The sequence below is a fragment of the Ursus arctos genome, unplaced genomic scaffold, assembly GCF_023065955.2.
Source record: "Ursus arctos isolate Adak ecotype North America unplaced genomic scaffold, UrsArc2.0 scaffold_3, whole genome shotgun sequence".
Taxonomy (NCBI): Eukaryota; Metazoa; Chordata; class Mammalia; order Carnivora; family Ursidae; genus Ursus; species Ursus arctos.
This window is the reverse complement of record NW_026622985.1, coordinates 51,681,904-51,703,830: the sequence shown is the minus strand read 5'-3', so window position 1 is coordinate 51,703,830 and position 21,927 is coordinate 51,681,904. Positions and strand designations below refer to the sequence as shown.

At 39.8% G+C, this 21,927-nt stretch overlaps 1 protein-coding gene across 2 annotated transcripts in view; it reads left to right on the top strand.

Annotated features, from left to right (window-relative positions):
* The first annotated feature begins 9,803 nt into the window (after window positions 1-9,803).
* HYCC1 (hyccin PI4KA lipid kinase complex subunit 1) overlaps window positions 9,804-21,927 on the top strand; it is a 108,993-nt gene continuing 96,869 nt past the window's right edge. The window contains exon 1 of one of the 2 annotated variants that reach the window (XM_026507508.4): window positions 9,804-10,030. The gene's annotated coding sequence lies outside the window, so the exon portion shown is untranslated. The remainder of the gene's footprint in view (window positions 10,031-21,927) is intronic. The other variant, XM_026507512.4, reaches the window with a different exon arrangement.

The following is a 21,927-nucleotide window of genomic DNA, read 5'->3' as shown; positions in this document are numbered from 1 at the left end:
TTGAGGTCCTTTAGTCCTCAAAGAACACCATGTTACTAAGATTCATCCACATTTTCAGAGAACCTGTTCTGTCTATGAGTCATTTGAAGAAAGATCTCTCTGGGAGATTTTGTTTCAGAACGACTAAACACCTGTTAAAGTTCACTTTTCCCTTGCTTGTAAAAACGAATATTATCTGTACCAGTATTAATCATCATTATATTTTATGGCTGATAGCTTAAGTTATTTGGTTGGAGAAACCCCCATCAACTACTTTCAAGCTATAAAATTTGAAAACCCATCTGTTTTTCACTTCTTGTACTTAACCTCTTTCCCACCCCTCTGCCCCAGCCTCTGTTGGCACATTCTTTTCCCAGTAGTCTTATCTCAGTAACGTTACTGACAATATACCGGAGCTAAACAGCGGGACTGACCAGAAATCACCTAGTTCAGAATCGCTTACTGCCACTTTCGGCCATGTACACGTAGGTAATTAAGACATGTAGTCTTTGGTTCACAGTAGGGACTTAATAATTGATTGTTGATCTTGCAACAAGCAGACAAATAGGTCTTGAAGATCTGATGCACAGTATAGTGAATCTAGACAACAATACTATATTATAATCATCAAACTTGGTAAGAGTCTAGATTGTAATTATCCTAACCACAAAAAAGAAATGATAAGTATGTGACATGATGGAGGTACTAATTGTAGCTACAATGGTCATCATATTACAATATGTAAATATATCAAGTCAACATGGTATACACCATAATCTATATGATATTATATGTCAAATATACCTCAATTAAGAAAAGATTGTTGATTCTGAGTAAAAATGTGGCTGAGCAGTGATTTGCAATGAAACAGACATGCAGGGATGCTTGAAAATTGTAGAGCATGAAAAAGTCTCCATTAGTCATCAGGGAAAGGCAAAGTGAAACCACAGTGAGATTACTTTTACATATCCACCAGAATGGCTAGAATTTTTTAAAAAATTTATTTGTCAGAGAGAGAGAGAACACAAGCAAGGGAAGCATCAGGCAGAGGGAGAAGCAGGCTCCCCGCTGAGCAAGGAGCCCGATGTGGGACTTGATCCCAGGACCCTGGCATCATGACCTGAGCCAAAGGCAGACATTAAACTGGACTGAGCCACCCAGGTGACCCTGGAATGGCTAGAATTTAAAAGACTGGTAATATAGATATTGACAAGGATGTGAAGAAACTGGAACTCTCGTACTTCACCGATGGGTGTGTAAATGATACAATTACTTTGGAAAATGGTTTGACAGTATGTAAAGAATAGCATATGCTGACCCTAGACACAATAATTGCACTCTTGAATATATATCACAAAAGTGTACATACATGTATACTGAGGTCGTGTACAAGACTGCACCCAGAAGCATTATTTGTAATTAATTGTCCTCCTCTGAAAACAGCCCAAATGTCATCAGCTGTAGAATTGTCAGATACATTATAGCATATTCATATAGTAGAATGCATACAACAATGAAAAAGAATATAATTATAACAAGAAATATGGATGGACTCTACAAACATAATATGGAGAGGAAAAAGACTCAAAGTATATATTCTGTATTATTCCATTTATACAAAATGTAATAGGCATAGATACATTAAAGCAATAGGAGTCAAAACTGAGGTTGTCTTTGGAAAGGAAGGAGGGAGTGGTAATTGGAAGCAAACCCAATGTAAAGAACAGGATTGTTGTCAACAATCTTTTTTTTTTTTTTTTTTAAGATTTTTTATTTATTCATCTAAGAGAGAGAGAGCGAGCACGAGTGAGGGCAGGAGCAGGGGTGAGGGCAGGAGCAGGGGTTAGTGTCATTGGAAAGGGAGAAGCAGACTCCCCACCGAGCAGGGAGCCTGACATGGGGTTCTATCTCAGGACCCTGGGATCATGATCTGAGCTGAAGGTAAACACTTAACTGACTAAGCCACCCAGGCACCCCTGTTGTCAACATTCTTTGTCTTGACCTGGCTCAGTGGTTGCAGGGTTCACCTGTTGACAATCTGCTGATGTAATCATGTATTTGTTTTATCTATTTTCATCTATTTTTCTATATGTATGCTATGCTTCAATTAAAAAAAAAAATACAATTGTGGAACTGGAGGACTGATCCAAGTTAACAGAGCCTGCCCCTTCTTGACCCTTTTAGCATCTCTTATTTCCTACGGTAGCCCCTCTGATTGTTTTCAGCTCCTGAGACTGTCTTTCTGCTCATGGTCTCCAGAGTGAGGGACCTTCCTAGGTATTGTCCCAGGCTCAGATATTTACATCCTTCCCTCTGCCCTCTTCATTTTCTTTGCTAAGCCTTGCTCTTTTCTTGGGGACATGATCAATTTTTTCTAATTTTCTGATGACTGATATGACTTCTCTTCCTGGTGAAATTTAAATTTGAAAAAAAAAAATCCTTAAGAGTGATTTTAGGGATTAGTACCATGGTTCAGCCCCTAGAAGTAGAGGGTTTTTTTTGGGAGATAACACCCTTTAAACAACACAGCATAATTGGGCCTGGACATGTATCCCAAGCCTGTGCTGAGGACTTGCCTCAGGTGAGCAGAGAAGTTCAGACAAGGTGTTCCTTGGTTCTGCCAGCATAACAGGTATCAAGACAGACCAGCTTAATGGCAGGCTGGGTCATTTCAACATGGTGCTGGAGAAAACAGGTGTTGGGCTTGTCCCTACTGAACATCAGTGATGATGTCGAATTTGCTCACTGGATTTTTTTTTTTTTTTTGGCATAAATATCAGGGTGTGGTGATGATGACTAAGTAGATGAGGACAAAATTGAAAAATGGAAGTATTACTCATACATTGGACTCTCTAAACCCAAGAGTTACAGACCAGAGTGAATGGACTGGCAAAAGTCTTCGGGGCTGTGCCTCTTCCTGCTGTTCCTTTTCATCCCTCTCCCTGCAGCTGGGCTTCAAGTTCCCAGGCTCATTTACCCTTGAACCAGTGCTTGTGCTTGTTGAATTGCTTCTGGGGTACCGCTTGGCAGGCAAACCAATGAAGTAGCCCAATTGCTGTCTCTGCTCTCTGGGTGAGAGGTTAACACATGGGAAACAATTCTGGAACTATGCAAGGTGATACACAATGAAGTGTTACATTGAATATGACTGAAACACTTTGCATCTGATGAATACAGTGAATGGTCAGAAAGGGGAGAAATCATGTTTCCATTCGGCCTATGGAACCTGAAAATGATTCATAAACCAAACTGAGACTGGCGAAGGAAACTGCCAACTTTTCATGTTTGCCTTTAACCTGTGTTTCTGAAGTTCCTCTATGGGCCAAGCAATTTCACTATTGCGGGAGACCCAAAGATGACAAAACACAGTTCCACTTCCTCTGGGGGGAGGGGGTGGTGGTGGGGAGAAAGAGGGGGGACTGTCACACTTTCTCACAGTTATCTTTAGATTTTTTTTCTGTGTTTTTTGTTCTCTGGGTCTCCATTTGGAAGAGAAAAATCTACATATAAGTTTGTGCTTTTATACTAAATACTAGTTTGGTCTTTTGCTTGTCAGCAGTAATAAGAGCTTCTCTGCAGAATTTATGACAGCACTTTAAAGAATTTTGAATAATGCATTGGCTACAAGTAAAGGGAAGAATGTTTAACTGAGGTTTACTTAGGTAGAATTAACAATAAGCGGTGTACAGTTTGCTGCCTGTTCATCTTAAAAAAATAATGTGTACTTTTTTTTTGGACATAAAACTATACCTGTTTTATGGTAGAAGATTTGGTAAATTAAAAATGTGTATGAAGAAGAAAATAAAATTCATTCATGATTTCTCTTTGCTTACGTGTTGCTGATATATCCTCCTGACATGAACATTTGAAAATTGTGACCATGTCATATATGCTGTCTTGTAACTATCTTTTTCATCTTCTTCCCACATCATAAAATATGTTTTCAAGAACATAAGTGATAAAAGCTACATAACAAGAATCTCCCAACCATAATTCTTCTAGAAGACATTGGTTAATAAAATGTCTTAGGAGACATATGTGGACGTTTTTTACTTCCAATCACTTGAGTGTAGCAGCTAGTCATAAGGTTTTCCACCCCTACCTACCTCTATGGCTTTCTCGTAAATATGAGCCTGATTGGTTCCGCTAGTAAGAAAAAGAGAAAGGAGACTTTCTCCCCTCAAAATATCTGTTATAAAGATATTGAAATTTCAATTTTAATTTACGAATCTTTTTTTTAAGATGTGGAAAATGTTTTCTTCTTTCTGGGATGCTATTTCTAGAGAAACTTGTAACCAGCCTTGAAGGATAAAGTTCTCTTTGCAACATGCAATTGATCTGGTTTCTTTCACTTGGTCCACAATTCTGAGAGTCTCTTTATTGGCTTATACAAGAGTGAAAGGTACAACAATTTACTTAGAATATCTTAAGTGATGCAGATGGGAATCTTAACACTCTGGGAAAAGCTGGGACCTCACGGATGTTGAACACGGATGGGAAGTGGTGTGATTCAGTGTAGCTGTGGGAGTGGGTTATCTCATTGTCCCCTTGACAACAGGACTTCATCGATCCCTATCTTTATACAGTGACTCTTTCTACTCGGGCTCCACTTCTACAGTCCCTTTGTTACCAATTGCTTCATCCTCTCTGTCTCTTCTCTGCCTAATGGTGTTAGTTTATTCTTAACTTGCCCTTCTTAGGGCTTCTTAGAGTGTCTTTCTACTACCTGACTTTTTAACTTCTGCTCCCACCAGGTGATTGATTTTCTCTTCACATTTCCAGTTCAAATTCTTGAAAGAGAATGGGCATAGGAGGCCACCACCATCCCTGTTTGGGTGGATTGTTCTTACTGGGTCACCTTTTAGGCCCGGCTGCCTCAGGTTCTATGGTTCTACGAAGGGGGTTGTAACACGCAGATCATGCCTCAGCCTGCTGCCTCAGCTGGGGACGGCTGGAGTAGCTTTCTTAGAAGGGTAATCTGGCAAGGCAGGACAGAATGACCACTGAGGCATACTCTTCCTATTTTGAGTTAAAAATTAAAAAAAAAATACACCACTTAAGTAATATATTTTTTATTTTTTTTTCCCCAAGACAAAATTCTCTTGACTCTTCCATTTTGAGTAGTCATGTTACATAGAAACAAAGAGTAGATTGGTGGTTGTCAAAGGTGGGGAAATGTCGGTCAGAGGGTACAAACTTCCAGTTGTAAGATGAATAAGTCTGGGCCTATAATGTACGGCAGGGTGACTATAGTTAACAGTATTGTAGTCTTGAAAGTTGCTGAGAGAGTAGATCTCAGATGTTCTCACTACAAAAAAAAAAAAAAAAAAAAGAAAGAAAGAAAGAAAGAAAGAAAAAAAAGTAATCATGTGAGGTGAAGGATGTGTTAACTAACCTTATTGTGGTAACTATTTCACAATATATTTTAAATCATCATGTAGTACCTCTTGAACTTATGCAATCTTATATGTCAATTATATATCAGTAAAACTGGAAAAAAATAGTCATGTTACCTAGCTATTTCCCAGCTGACTCTAATAGAAATATATTTGAGCTAAATCTTTCTTAAGGTGTCTTAGGGGCGCCCGGGTGGCTCAGTCATTAAGCGTCTGCCTTCGGCTCAGGGCGTGATCCCAGCATTCTGGGATCGAGCCCCACATCAGCTCCTCAGCTGGGAGCCTGCTTCCTCCTCTCCCACTCCCCCTGCTTGTGTTCCCTCTCTCGCTGGCTGTCTCTCTGTCAAATAAATAAATAAAATAAAATCTTTAAAAAAAATAAAGTGTCTTAAATTTAATACTATGGGGAAAATGTTTATGCTTTATAATGTTCAACTGGCATTTTAATAAGCTTATTTGCAAGAAGGTAAATGCATTTTAGTAGTTAATATAGAATTGTGCCTACAGATATCAGAAATTAGCAAAGATGGGTAGGGAAGTTCTGGAATATGCTGACTTTCGTAAGGAAGGTTAAAAACATTTCCCTTTTGAAACAGAATGTTCTCAGGCATTTTCCTGGCACTTTGCTGCTAAAATATAAATGGTTATGTATAATGGTTAACTGCCGACTGTTATTGTTGGAAATTATTTTTATATGCACGAATTGTGATGGAAAGGAGAGTGGATTGCAAACATAAATTTGTGTTTTGGTTTTATTCTGACTTAGAAGGCAGACTTAAATCGTCTTCTATATCATCTCACCACTGTAAAACGGGAAGTGAAGTCAGGCGAAAAACTGCTTCCTGTCTTCTTGCAGAAAGGAAACAAATACGTAAATATGCATAGGCAGCCTTCAGTCTCTCTCTCTACTCAGCCCATCCTATGCACAGTCCTGATTTAGCATTAGTAAAATATTATGATGTCATCCCCCTATTCTCAACTCTGGCTGTATGTTAGAATCACTTGGAAAGCTTTTAAAATAAACCCAATTTCCAGGCCCCACCCTCCAGTTTTCTGATTTATTTGGTGTGGGTGTGGTTTGGGTACTGATATTTTTGAAAGGCATCCTAAGTAATTCTAAGGAGCAGACAGGAAGCCACTAGGCAAGAAGACAGAATCTGAACATCTGCATTTGTCTTCAAGGCAAATTTTATATTACCAACCTCCCTCCCCAGCTTGCTAAGCGCTGGCCAGCTCAGCTAGCCTCCCATACCCTTTCTACATTGCTTGTGCTTCCCCTCTTCTATTCCTTTTTCAGGCATTCCAGGAGTTTCCTCCTCACACATATTTTCTGATTCAAATTCCCGCCCATTTTCAAGATTCAGCTCAGTTTTTACCTCCTCCATGAAGCCTTCGCTGACTGCCTTGTCTAGAGGTCTTGCTCCCTCTTCTGAACTCACAAAGCAGTTATTGCCTAGAAAATAATCTAAATAATGCATCAGTCATATTCTGCTTTGTGTCTTCTCTTCTACTGTGTTAAATAGATTAATCTCGGGGCGCCTGGGTGGCACAGCGGTTAAGCGTCTGCCTTCGGCTCAGGGCGTGATCCCGGCGTTATGGGATCGAGCCCCACATCAGGCTCCTCTGCTAGGAGCCTGCTTCTTCCTCTCCCACTCCCCCTGCTTGTGTTCCCTCTCTTGCTGGCTGTCTCTATCTCTGTCGAATAAATAAATAAAATCTTTAAAAAATAAATAAATAAATAGATTAATCTCACTTTTCATGTTTGTTATCCAGCTGCTTACACTGTAAGCTTCTAGCATTACTTTGTATCTTTGACAGCTGAATATCTTGCACAGTGTAGGAAGTCAGTTGATATTCTCCCCTCCCTTCCATCCTCACTTCCATAGGTGTGGTTCAGGCCTTCGTTTCTCCTGGAGTCTCGTCCTGGTCCTACTGTGCCTTTCTGACGCCAGACTTTTTGGCTCTTTAAATTAGGGCAATGCATCAGTGGCTCACATGGCCAATGGCTAGTAAAACTAATTGTATGCTTGTACTCTGCTCATTCTTGCTCTCTTCCTATTTTTTACTCTACATGACCTTTCGGCTTTCTTTTCCCTTCCGTCCCCTCACTCTTCTACTCCCTATTCTGCTAAGATTTGATGGCAAAATTCAGTTTCTCAGGTTTGACCACTTGTGTTCTTTAAGATGTCAGAGTATAACATACTTTCTGGATCTTCCTGTCTGTATTCCTTTGGGCAAACACTTTCCCTGGCCAGGCTCTGACCCAGCTGACCTAAATTATTCTGCCCGCACCCTGGTCTGATCTGTCAAGATGCCCCTCAAAGAGAACAGACACTCTATACACTGTTTTTAGGATTCTCACCCTTTAGAAGAAATCTGATTGAGTTGTCCACATGGTTAAAAGCTTCTGTTGGTCCCTTATTGCCTGCAGAATAAGGTCTACACCTGAGATGTCCAATACGGGAGTGATTACACCCAGATAAAAAAAGTGAGTTCCTGATGTCAGAACAATCTGGCTATGACATCTGTCATCCCATTGATTGCCAGGGTTGATTTGGCTGATCTGTCTGGCTGGGTGGTGTCCCCTTCCTCTCTCACAGTTCCATGTGTTCCCCTCCCGAAGCTGAACATAGGTGGAAGAGGACAAGTTGCCCTGATAGAGGAAGATCATTCCTCAAGGAGCCGTCCTCCCCTGCTAGAACCTACAAACAAACTCTCAAGGTCCATTTGTAGGAGAAGGTAGGGTAGTCAAGCTTCTAAGACTCCAGACACATCCAAATGAGGTGCTGCAGGTGGCAGTCTGCCTTTCTTTAAAAAAAAAAAAAAAAGTTCCTCAGCTATGCCATATTGTAAGTGGCCAGTGGCTATTATATTGGACAGCACAAATACAGAACATTTCCCTCATTGCAGAAAGCTCTGTTGAACAGTGCTCTTCTAAATACCTTAGTGTAGCTCCTGAGATCTTTTACAATCTCTCAAGCTTTTGCTCTACCTTAATTTTTGGCTGCTACTTATCTTCAGTCCTACCCACTTTCTCAATGCTCCCCAAACCCTCAGCGCCCTTTTACAACTCTGTGTCTTTGAACATGCTGTTCCTTTTTACTGAAATGCCCTTTGACTTTCTTTTCTGGCAAACTCCTGTTTACCTTTTAAGATCCAACTCAAACAGTACCTTTCTTGTGAAATTCCTTGACCTTCCTAAACACAATAATTTCTTCCTTTGTGTTTCCCTTGCTCATTGAACCTAGCTCTATTGCCCTATCACTGTATTTTGTTATCATTTGCTTATAAATGTGGCTATGCTCTTGGAAAGGAGATGCTGACTGCCCTAATGGTTACCTGAAATTGTTTGCTTGATGCCTGTTTGATATCGAGTATTTTCTTATTTATGTGCTTGTTATTCATATATTTGGCATGGTTAAAAAGATCATTTGGTGCTTGCTTTGAAGTCCTTCCCCTTTCTGGTATAAACCCAGAATGACTTCCTGTCTTCCAGGTGGAAGTCCAATTCTCTTCTAATTAATTCTACTGCACTTGAGAGGGATGTGATAGGAGCAGTTGACAAGGTCAAAAACAGAGGGACCATATACGTAGGAGCTGGTTTAGATGTGCTCAGGTTCCGGTAGCCACACAAAATATTTAGTATGTGTTTAGGAGAAGAGTAGGAAGGCAATACGGAGAAAATAAAAACAGCCTATGGAATAAAGTTGGGGAATTGTGCTTGATTTTCTCCAGGGGAAGGCCAAAGGCAATGTATAATAAGATGGGAAGAGTTTTTATGACCATTTTGCAAAAAAGTACATTTTCTTCCCTCCTGGTATTTGATAAGATTTTAATAAATTCTTGTGACTCAAATTACTGGGAAGTAAATCCCCCTGACCAAGAAATTAAAATATATTACGGGGCGCCTGGGTGGCTCAGTCGTTAAGCGTCTGCCTTCGGCACAGGGCGCGATCCCAGCTTTCTGGGATCGACTGGGAGCCTGCTTCTTCCTCTCCCACTCCCCCTGCTTGTGTTCCCTCTCTCACTGCCTGTCTCTGTCAAATAAATAAATAAAATCTTAAAAAAAAAAAGAAATTAAAATATATTAGTTTATCTTCTGTGATTATGGTTAACATCTATCCAAAAGGCTTATTTTCTTCTGAGAGGGCTGTAAGTCCTCTTGGCTCAGGGTCTGAGAGACGCTGGCTGATCACTCTCACTAGCCCTGCCGCAAATCCTACGGTCAATCATTTTCCCTTTGGCGCCCCGACCACGCCCAGTGCTCAGACCACGCCCACCCAAGTCGCCCTCCCTCCCACCTCAAGGCTCCGCCCCAGGCCTAGCAGAGGAAGATTCTTATTGGTGAAGAAGTTGTTCTGGTCCCGCCCTAGGGCACGGCGATAGGCCGAGCCGAAGTGGGGCGGTGGTGGTTGGCTGCCTGGGGACGGGTCCCTAGCCGTGCCTGTCAGAGTGGCTGGCGGCAGTGGCGGCTCTCGGGGCTGGGTTGTCAGTCAGTGAGCAGAGGGGGAAGATGGCTCGCCGGGACCCGTTCTGTTAGGAAGAAGGGGGGCAGGTGGTGCTGCTACTCGGGAGAAAGCAGAGCAGCCGCTGTCGCTGTCGCTGCGAGTCAGACAAGTCGAGGTTCTGGAGGTGGAGCTCGGGGAGCCGCTCTGGTGAGTCCGACCGAGCGACCCACGCCGGGCCCCTAGGGCGGCGGGCGACCGATAACTTTTTTGTCAGGGAGGAGCCGGGGCGAGGCGGCGGCGGGGAGGGGACCGGGACTTTGTCCCCGGGGCGGCGCCTTCGTTGGGGGTAACGGCTCCCTCGCGAGGCGCCGCGGGTGGGCGCGAGAATGCGCTGGGCGCTAGGGGCGTCGGAGGGGCCGGAGCAGAGGGGTCGGGTGAGTGGGCTGCGGCCGGCGGCTGCTCGCCCTGAAGTTGGGCGCAGCCCGTTTGCTGCCTGGGCGGCGGCAGCTTTGTGCGCGTGGACTCGGGTCTTTCTCTTTCCCAGCAAGGAGCAGTCCAGACTCCGGGCGTGCCCAGGGTGCAGCCGCCTCGGTCGGACCCGCCGCCCCTCTGCGGGGGCCCTCCACCCCCATTCCGCCGCTGTTGATGCTCCGGCCTGGCCTCTCCCACTCCAGGGAGGTTACCGCTATCCCTTAGTCTAGTGACCAAAATGGTCACCGTCGACACCCCCCCTCCCCATCTTTAAAAGCAGCGTTCGTCTGGGTCTTTGGTGTCTCTCGCAGCACGGTGAGATTCAGAAAGCAGATACGATTCCTTCCTTGGTTATTACACTGGAGATCCCCTCTTCAGCACTTGCTCCCTTCTATGAGTTATTCCTCTCCTGAGGCTGATTTTTAACGTACTTGGGAATCGTCGGGGTTTTGTCTGAAAATGATTGCAATTAAAAGATCCCAAGTTTGCACGCTTCAGCAAAACTGCGTATCCGCCCTTCAGCGTGCACAATTGTGCTCTGTACCCCTAAGTTTAGGCACTCCTGAAAGATTTTAATTTTGCCCTAGTGGTTTCATACTGCCCAGGATCGGGTCTCTTGATAAATACACTATCACACGCCCGGCAGCGTCTCCGCTCTTCAGGTAGGGGGAGTTTGTTCCACAGCCAGCTACTAATTTCAGAGACAGTACCATGGTCAGTAGGACCAAGCTGTCCTATTGCAAATAATTTGTCCTTTGGGTCACACAGTAGTTTTGGGAGTCGATATACCACCTCCTTGGTTCATGTAACACTTGACAGTTTGAGATTTTCAGCTTTTAAAATCTTATCTGCATAGAGTCATAAGGATCGGTGTAACCTTGAGTCAATGTGATAGACCCAGGAGGGTTGTTTTCCATAAGAACGTTCTCCTAACACCCACAGACTGGCTGGCCCTCCCTTCAATTTCTAAGCATCTTTTCTTTGGGCTAATACATTTTAAGGTTTACAAGATGAATCTTGGTCCCAAACACCATTTTTTTTTTTTTTTTTGAAGTGCAGGGAAAGGCAAGAAAGAAAGAAAAATTTTAGGATCTGCTTGGCCAATAGTAGTTTTAAAATCATTTATTCAAATAATTCATTTACATAAAGTGGCTACGGGGAAAACCATCACATATTTAGATTAAAAAATTCTGGATTTGGCTTCTTTTATTACTTTTTGATTTACTACAATTATTATCATAGAGGGATTATAAAACCTCTTAATTGTCAACATTAGCAGTACTTGGATATAGACACCCCCACAAGGTGTTGGTTATGTCAGTATGTTATTCCTGCTATGCTTTCTTTGTTGTGTTTCTATTTTATAAAATCTGATCTTGGTTGCACTCTTTAGAGTGGTGTTGTTTTGACAGAGTTCAAACATATCTTACAGTCAACTGTTTTATTCAGGATCCTATTGTGTGATATTTATTTTATAATGAATATTTTAAAACTTTGAAAAATGTTAGTATCAGTACCATATTGGGGGTATCAAGTTTACATTTTGTAAATAATTGAAGTTATGTCCAACATATATTTATTCTGCACTGCCCCAGGCTGAATAGGTTCTAGGGCAGAAATGAATGTCATAATTCTTGTCATCAAGAAATTTACTCTCTGATGTACAAGACAGATCAAGTAATAGTTATAATACCATGTGATGAATCTGAATAGAGATATGCATAGTGTAGTAAGGGAGCAGAGTAGGGGATGGCTAATTCAGTGTGGATGTAGGTAGAGTCAGGAGCACACAGTACAGTTTTGAAATATAATTTAGCCAAGTGCAGGAGGTCAGTAACTTTCCAAGAGGAGAATAAGTGAGAAGGCAAGGGGGGATGAGAAACTATGGCAGCTTAGAGAAGTCATTGTCAATGACAAGTCCAAAGTCAATAGCACTGACATTAACATAACTTGAATGCTGAGGTTAAATAAGGAAATGGTGGAAGATGAGAATAGTGAGGGTGGTAGAGCTCCAGACCAGGGCAAGATTTCCTTGGCTATGGGTTTTGGATTGAAGGTGATGAGTAAGAAGCCATTTAATGAATTTTTGTTTGAGACCCTCACCCTGGCAGAGTGAGGTAGGATCTGATAGGTCTTGTCACCTTTGGAAAGAAAGGAGGAGGAATCAGGACCCTGAGGATTTTACTTGATTCTAGTAACTGGAAGTGAGGGAAGGTGGACGGAAGATGGCAAGTTCTATTTGGGGTTTTTTGAATTTGAGGAAGCTGTGGAGCATTCAGGTGAAGATGACAATTAGATGTTTGGATCCATGGGCGTGGAACTTATAAAAGAAATCAGGATTACAGGGCAGACTGGGTGTTGAATTGAAGCTGTATTGACTTGGTTATATTGAAATGATTCAAGGAAAGCTTTTAGTATGATCAAAGCAGCAGCTGGAGAACAGACTGATAAAAAGCAGAAATGGATTGAAGAATAGTGTGAAAGAGAAGAGTAGTAGTTAGAAAGGTAGGAGGAACATCAAGAAAGATGCTAAGGAAGGAGAGAATTTCAAGTAGAGGCAGATGGGTCAAAAATTTTGAATGCTGTAAAGAGGTGTCAAGTAAGGAGAGGACTCCTGGGACCAGGGAATTGGTCAGGATTCCATAGGGGACTTTAACAAGTACAGTTTTAACTGCATAGTGGTCTTTGGAAGATTGAGAAAGAATGGGTAATGATAAAGTAGACATACTTGAGTGAGGCATTTCAAGAAGACTGAAGAAGGAAGAGAATGATAGCTATAGAGCAGTGGTTCTCATTCCTAGCTGCACATTTACAATTATCTGGAGAGCTTTTAAGAATCTTGATTTCCAGGGGAAAGCCCATTCCAGGGGTTGAGGTGGAACCTAGGCATTATATTTATTTCAACAGCTTTGTTGCAATATAATTGGCAAGTAATAAGCTACACCTATTTAAAGTGTGCAATTTAATGTTTGACATAGGTTTTCATTTGTAAAACTATCACCACAATCAAAAAAACGAACATTATCTATCACCTCTAAAAGTTTCCTTGTGTCCCTTTGTAATTTCTCCCTCTCATCCTCAGGAAACCACTGATCTACTTTTTGTCGCTATAGATTAGTTGCACAGGTACATTAAAGTTCCCTGGGTAATTCCAATGTGCAGGCAAGGTTGAAAACCGCTGAAGACGGATATAGGTTGAAGGAATGTTATGTTTGTTTCTTTACATGCATAAAGAAAGTGAGAAGTAAGAGATAGGAAAAATGACATATTTACTGGAACTGAGTCCCTAAGGAGATGGAAATGGATGAAATTCAGAGCTTTGACAAATAACAAAGGGAGACAATTTGAAAGAAACAAAGAATATGATGTTAAAGATAGCACATTTCTTTTGTTATCAGCATCCAGGTTGTCATCATGTAGTATCCAGATTGATTTTTTTGAAGTACTCATCTTAATCTTGTGGAAATGGATGCCACTCTGGAAAACTCCTTAAATGGAGCCTGGGACCCCTGGCGCCACCATGTAATGCTTTGTCATTTTTTGGAGGGGAGCAGATGGAATTAACAGTTTGACTATTGCTTGTTATTGAGAGCCAAGTATTGCCAGAGTCTTTTTGGTCCTATTGGAGTTAAGCTACATATCTGCACTGAGAAAAGAGAATATTTAACATTTACGCTCAGAAGAAATCCTGTTTGCTTGCCCTTTGGATATATGGTTTTTAAATACATTGGAGGATAAAATTATTGTTCTGTCTCCCAAATGAGACTGAGAAGAGTTGTGATTAGAAGTTGTCAAAGGCCCATACTTTCTATCCTGAGAAAGGTAATATTTATATTCCCCCACTCTCTCCCTTCCTTCCTTTCTTTTTAATTTCTGGCTCAGTATTTGGATGTATTTATTTTTATTTTATTTATTTATTTTTAAAGATTTTATTTATTTTAATGTCAGAGAGCGGGCAGGCACAAGCTGGGGGAACGGCAGAGGGAGAGGAGGCTCCCCACAGAGCAAGGAGCCTGATGTGGGACTCAATCCCAGGACCCTGGGATCATGACCTGAGCCGAAGGCCCACGCTTAACCGACTGAGCTACCCAGACGTCCCTTGATGTATTTAAAAGTTGAGCTCTGCTGGCTCCAATGTCCAGGGCTTATTCCTTACTTTGGATTCTTACCTTTGGGAGGGGGCCGAAAGCAAGTGGTTAATTCTAAATATTATTAGTCATTGTACTCAATCATAAGTAAACATGGAGCGAAAACTTGTCTGATTTCTAAAGTTCTGAAAATTTATTTCATTTTGATTAGAGTATCAAAGTATGATCTAACCTAGACAGTAGGCATCCCTAATTTTGGTGCAGCCTAAAAGAGTGGGAATATCAATGTTAGCATGATTTTAGATACTGTTGTTACTATAGCGACAGCAATTTTGTAAACATTCTGTATTTTCCTATTTACTAATGTAAGATATGATAACTGTAGGAAATTTGGAAAATTTAGGAATGCATAAATGATAAATAACATTTATAATGCCTCCATCCAGAGATAATTATTAATACATTAGTGAATATCTTTATAGGTTCTTTTTAATAGGTATTTACTTTTTTTTCTAACAAAAAGAAACCATACTGTATGTACTATGATTTCGTTTTTGTTTTTTGTGTATGCTGCCTTGTTACTAGCTTATTTTCACTTAATTGAGTGAATGCTTATCTGAGTCAATAAAATATTCTTTTATGGCAAAACATCATTTTAAATCTATGGTTAATATTCCAGAATATGGATTTACTATCATTTATTTCAGGTGTTGAAAATTTAAGCCCTTTCCAATAATTTTGAATGAATATTGTAGCATTTAGCTTGATAGTTTAATCATTGCCCATATCATTATTTCCTTAGGATAAATTCTGACATCAAAAGGTATGCATATTTTAATTATTTTTAATTAATAGTAATAGATTACTTTCCAGAAAGGCTTAATATTCATTTTTTAGTTATGCTTGAGATTGCTGGCAACTTCTCCATTTTTAGCACTATGAATAAAAAAACTGCCATTTTGAAATGAAAAGTTTTATTTTCTGTATTTTTAAAATTCATTGATTATTAGTGACATTAAATATTTGTATTTCTTTTGTGAATTATCTATTAGAGTCCTTTGTTTATTATGATATTGGAGATTTTAAAAAACTGAGTTATGAGAGTTCTTTGTGTGTAAAACTATTAGATCTTTGTCAAATTAAATTGCAAGTAATTTTTCCAGTTTGTCATTTACATTCTCATTTTGTTTTTGGTGTGGATTTTTCTTTTTAAATAGATTTTAAACATTTTTAGTGTAGTTAAATATATCAAATTTTTCTTTTATGGTAACTGCCTGCTTGGAAAGGCCTCCCTGCACTCCCAAATTATATAACTATTTGCCTCTGTTTCTTTGTATTACTTTCACAATTTTTAAAAACATGTACCACTTTAGTCTATTTGGAACATATTTGGTGTAGAGTAGCAAGTCAATTATTTTAACACTATTGGGCAATTATCTTTTCCCAGAGGTTTTAAATGTTATCTATATTATATATCAAATCATGGTTTACATGATTTACATAAACATATATATATTTAACATGTGAAAATCATATATAAAATCATATATTAAAATCATATACATATGATTTTTTCTTAGGCTTTCTATTCTGCTTCGTGGGGCTGTTTATTTTTTGCTCCAGTGATTTCAGTCTTAGTTTATTGTAACTTTTTAATGTATCCTACTATATGATTGTGTGAATTTCTATTATCTTTCTCAAAACATTTTTAACATTTCTCATATATTTATTTTTTCAAATTACCTTTAATTCAATTTATTAAGATCTCAAAAAACCCCCAGTGGAATTTCAAATTAATTTTTTGAGATAGCTGTGATATCTTTACAATATTTAAATCATTTTAAACAAGTTATTTTCTTATTTTTTAAGTATACTCTACCCCCAACGTGGGCCTTGAACTCACAATTCTGAGAGCGAGTCACATGCTCTACCAACTGAGCCAGCCAGGCGCCCCCAAGTCATTTTTAAATGACTCAGTGTTTTATAGTTTTCTTCATGTGGTTCGGCCTATTTTTGAAATAAATTTTTGATATTTTAAAACTTGCTATTGCCAATGGAATCTTTTTTCATTGTGTTTTAAAGAGGATTGCATCTTCCCAATGGAACATAGAAAAATTGGTGCTTTAGGTATACTGTTTTCTAACTGGTCATTTTATGAAATTCTTAATTCTTATAGTTTTTATTTATTTTTAAAGATTCTTTAAATTTATTTATTTGAGAGAGAGAGAGTACACACTAGTGTGGGGATGAGGGGCAGAGGGAGAGGGAGAGAATCTCAGGCAGACTCCCTGCTGAGCAGGAAGACAGATGTGGGGCTTGATCCCAGGACCCTGAGATCATGACCTGAGCCAAAGTCAAGAGTTGGATGCTCAACTGACTGAGTCACCCAGGTGCCCCTTAATTCTTAGGTTTTTTTGGACTTTGTAATACGGCAGTTTTAGCATTTGTAAATAATGATAATTTCATCTTGCCAATATTTAATCCTTATTTCTTGTTTCACATTAAATGTCTAGAGTAATGTTAAATTATATTAGTGAATAGTGAGCATCTTTGGTTCATTTCTCATTTGAGTGAGAATGCCTTTAGGGTTTCACAGTTGTGTATTCTTTCTGACAACTTTTTTTTTTTAGCATGTTAAGAAAATAGTCTTCCTTAATTCCTTTTTGGAATTGAGATTTAATTGGAAAAATATATTAATTTTTTTAAAAGAATTTATTTATTTATTTGAGAGAGAGCCCAAGTGGGGGTGGAGAGGGGGAGAGGGAGAGGAACAAGCAGACTCCCCACAGAGCAGGAAGCTTGACACGGGGCTTGCTCTCAGGACCCTGGGATCATGACCTGAGCTGAAGGCAGCCACTTAACCAACTGAGCTACCCAGGCAATCCAGGAAAAAGATATTAAATTTGATCACACACCCTCGTGATGTACGTTGAGATGATCATATAGTTTTTCTTCTTTTACCTAGTGGTTGATGAATTATGTTAGAGGACTTCCTAGTAGATTTCACCAAACAATTGCTGTCTTTGGAGTAAAGGCAACTTGATAAGAGCATACCTCTTTAAAGTAGTGCTAGATTTGATTGCAATGTAAGATTGTCTTTAGTATTCCTCTTATATTTTCTTTTTCAGGTTTTGGTTTCTGAATATACTAGTTTTGCAAAATAAAAGAAGGGAGAAGAGTACCTGGGTGGCTCAGTTAGTTAAGCTTCTGACTCTTGATTTCAGCTCAGGTCATGATCTCAGGGTGGTGAGATTGAGCCCCACATCCGGCTCCCCACTCAGTCTGCTAGAGATTCTCTTCCTCTCCCTCTCCCCCTTCCCTCCATGCATGCTCTCTGTCTCAAATAAATAAATCTTTAAAAGAGAGAGAGAGAGACAGAGAAAAGCTTTCCATCTTTTTATATGCCCTGGCAATTAATTTCTTCTTCAAGGTCTGAAATAATTTAGCTATAAAAATGTCGAGGCCTTTTGGATTGAATGCAATTTATTGAGATTTTCCTATGTAGTACTTTCTAAGTACTTTGCATAATTAATTTCATTTAATCTGTGCACAACTTTATAAGTATTATTATCCTTACTTTACAGGTAAAAAACCTGAGACTCAAAGAGGTTAAAATACTTGTTCAAGGGGTGCCTGGGTGGCTCAGTCATTAAGCGTCTGCCTTTGGCTCAGGTCGTGATCCCAGGGCCCGGGGATTGAGCCCCATATCGAGCCCCAAATCGGGCTCCCTGCTCAGCAGGAAGCCTGCTTCTCCCTCTCCCTGTCTCCCTGCTTGTGTTCCCTCTCTTGCTGGCTGTCTCTCTCTCTGTCAAATAAATAAATAAAATCTTAAAAAAAAAAAACAAACTTGTTCAAGATCAGCAACTAGTTAGTGGTAGAGTTAAGCTGAATTCCAATCTGATGCCATAGCTCATGTTTTTAATCAGTACCCTAATTTTTTTTCCAATCACACTCATTCCTTAGTCTCAGTTACTGAGAAATAAATTTAATTATTTTATTTGAGTGTCTTATTGTTTTCCTTTTTGCCCAATTAATTTCAGTTTTCGGTAACCCTATCATTATTACTGGTCTGTCCTAGGTGATATCATGTCTTCTGCTATTTTAACAAATACATCCAAGTATGGTTATGGTAGAAGATCCCGGAATGGGAATGGGATGATAAATGTATATGTACCTTATATAATTTACATTTTAATTTACTGGGGACTCAAGATCAATCTGCATTCCTGAATCCTGTTTGTACCTTGTAAAGAATGTTATGTGCAACACAGATAAAAGATCCAGAAGTTGTGGAAATAGTACTTTTCCATTTTAGTTTAAATAGTTGTCATTATTGAGGCTTGCATCAGGATAGCCCTTTAGTAGTAAATGTTAAGTGGTATTTGTTTGGTGTGTGTTTTCCTGAACAAAGAGTCTTTTGATTAACTGATGAACATTAGTTGCTTTCTCATATAAATGCATAAGGATTCATTCAGTTATTTGTACTTAGTGAAAACCTTGTATATGAGTTCTTAAACTGTACTATGAAAATTATTTGAGGCTTCAGCTATTGGAAGATTTACATTTACTCTTTCATAGAATGACGTTTAGACTTGGAAATTTGAGAGAATAATGTAAGCCTTTAAAGTGCTTAAATTGGGCAAGCAATTATGAACTCTATTTTTTAAAAAATACTTTATTTATTTGAGAGAGAGAGAGAGCAAGCGGAACCATGAGGAAGGGCAGAGGGAGAGGGACAAGCAGACTCCCTGCTGAGAAGGGAAACTGACGTGGGGCTTGATCCCAGGATCCCAGGATCCTGGGATCATGACCTGAACTGAAGGCAGATGCTTAACTGACTGAGCCACCCAGGTGCCCCTTATGAACTCTATTTTAATCTTTTTGAGCTTGCCTAATTAAATGTAAAGAACATTTTTTAAAAAAGATTTTATTTATTTATTTGACAGAGAGGGACAGCCAGCCAGATAGGGAGCACAAGCAGGGGGAGTGGGAGAGGAAGAAGCAGGCTTCCAGCGGAGGAGCCTGATGTGGGGCTCTATCCCATAACGCCGGGATCACGCCCTGAGCTGAAGGCAGAAGCTTAACGACTGCACTACCCAGGTGCCCCTAAATGTAAAGAACATTTAATTAATTTAGTTAGGGTATTGATTCTAATCAACATACACATCCTGTGTACCTCTGCCCATGGGGGTATAAAAAGTTGCCGGTCTGACCTCTTTAAACTTGCCAGGTATATATATTTCCTTTTGAACTAAAAGTTCAATGTTTCTGCTGACTTGTTAATCCACAGATATTACTGTGGTAGATGGAGTGGCAACATAGCCCCCCAAGCAGTGTATACTTTAGTAGTGTAGAAGAGGAAGAGACTATTTTGGGAAATTATGGACCTTCAGGTGGGTCCTGATTAGGGAATGGAGGTGGAAGTATTTTCGAAATGGGTTGGAGAGAGAAGTGTCTAAGTAGGGAAGGTAGGAATGTGTACATTGAATGGACTGTTGAAGAAGTACAGAAAGTCAGGGGCGCCTGGGTGGCTCAGTTGTTAAGCGTCTGCCTTCGGCTCAGCGCGTGATCCCGGCGTTATGGGATTGAGCCCCACATCAGACTCCTCCACTGGGAGCCTGCTTCTTCCTCTCCTACTCCCCCTGCTTGTGTTACCTCTCTTGCTGGCTGTCTCTATCTCTGTCAAATAAATAAATAAAATCTTAAAAAAAAAAAAAGTACAGAAAGTCAGAATGGTTATGTAGGTGATAGAACCAGAATACTGAACACAGTGAGGTCTTCTTAGAGTTTTGGAAAGGAAGATGCTTGTGGCAAGGTTAAAGAAAAAGAATATTGAGGGGAAAACCCCAATAGATTTGTCATTTCTAAGTTGATGGTAAGTATATGATGAGAACAAAATACATACTGTAAAGGGGGTTAAGGAATAAATTGGTGATGAAATACTTGGAGGCAATGGCAATAGATTAGGCTACTAAATCAGAAAGTTAATTGGTGAAGAATAAATAATGGAAGTAGCTGGAGAGCATTAGAATCTAATGAAGCCTCCCTCCTATCCCCAGCCCAGCAATCTCCCCTTTTAGAAACTTCTGAAGTTTAAGCTTCCAAAATGCATTCTCAATTGTCCAGTTGATAAAATATTTTGTTAGTGATAATTAGACCTATTATTATTGAGCATCTATGGTGTGACCTTGCTTTATTTGTATTATTTTTCATCCCTAAAACATTCCTGTGATGTAGACGTTATCACTACTTTTCACAGTGGAGTTAATTGAGATTGGAAAGTTTAATTTGCTGGAAAGTGAGGATGAGTTTTTTGGACTCTTTGTTGTACCATGTTCCTTTTTCTATTTATTGAGCTCTGTTAAAATATTAGAGGGGAAGGATGCAAAAGGACCTTAAGGTATGATTACTCTCTGAATAGAAAGGAGTGGAGGAGAAATTTTAGCTATGCTTGCTGTAATTTATTCAACTGCATTTTGTATTTAAAATGTTAAAAGGCTTCCTTTTTTTTTTTTAAAGATTTTATTTTACAGAGAGAGAGAGCGAGCACAAGCAGTGGGAGCGACAGGCAGAGGGAGAGGGAGAAGCAGACTCCCCACTGATCAAGGAGCCCGACATGGGTCTTGATCCCAGGACTCCAAGATCATGACCTGAGCCGAAGGCAGACATTTAACCAACTGTGCTACCCAAGCGCCCCCCCCCCCTTTTAAAAAGATCTTATTCATCTGTTTGAGATTGAGAGAGAGAGAGAGAGTGCGAGGGCACAAGTAGGGGAGGGGTCAGAGGCAGGGAGCCAGCCATGGGGCTCCAACCCAGGACCAACCCAGGACCCTGCGATTATGATCTGAGCTGAAGGCAGATGCTTAACCAATTGAGCCACTCAGGCTCCCCAAAAGGATTCCTTCCAATAAGCTTCTCTACCATATGTGTAACATTTAATTTTTAACAAGTTCCTTTTTTTGGGAAGATCAAAAGCTTTTTTTATCCATGATAATGATAGGTTGGGGGGAAAGGAAGAACAGGCCAAGAAAGGTGACATCAAGAAAAGTAAGGGTAAAACTTGTTCTTTTCACTATGAGAAATTCAGATATGCTACACAGGTGTATGTTTTAGGTAGCACTTCAGGAAGGCCAGCCTCTTTGTGGAAATGGTATTGAACTGGTCACTGATGTAATCAGGGCAGATACTTTACGTGTCAACATATTATAAAGCTCCAGAGTTCATAGTAATATAATGTGATTTATGGCACTTGGATTCCATTAGTCAGGAGTTGGTTATTGGTGAAAGGGTCCAAACAGATGTTTAGTTTTCTGTTTTAAATCCTTTCTTCAGAAACAATGCATAATTGAAAAAGAAATGCTTAAACTACTTTAGGGATTTTAAACATTCTTACAGGACTTTCAAGTACTTGGGGAGGAACCAAGATAGAAATTTTTGTTGTACTACTTTTAGTTTCATATTTAGTTGCAAAGCAAAACGTAAGTTATATTTTGTTATACTTGTATAAAACTTAATATTATTAAAAACTTTATTTTTTAAAAATGT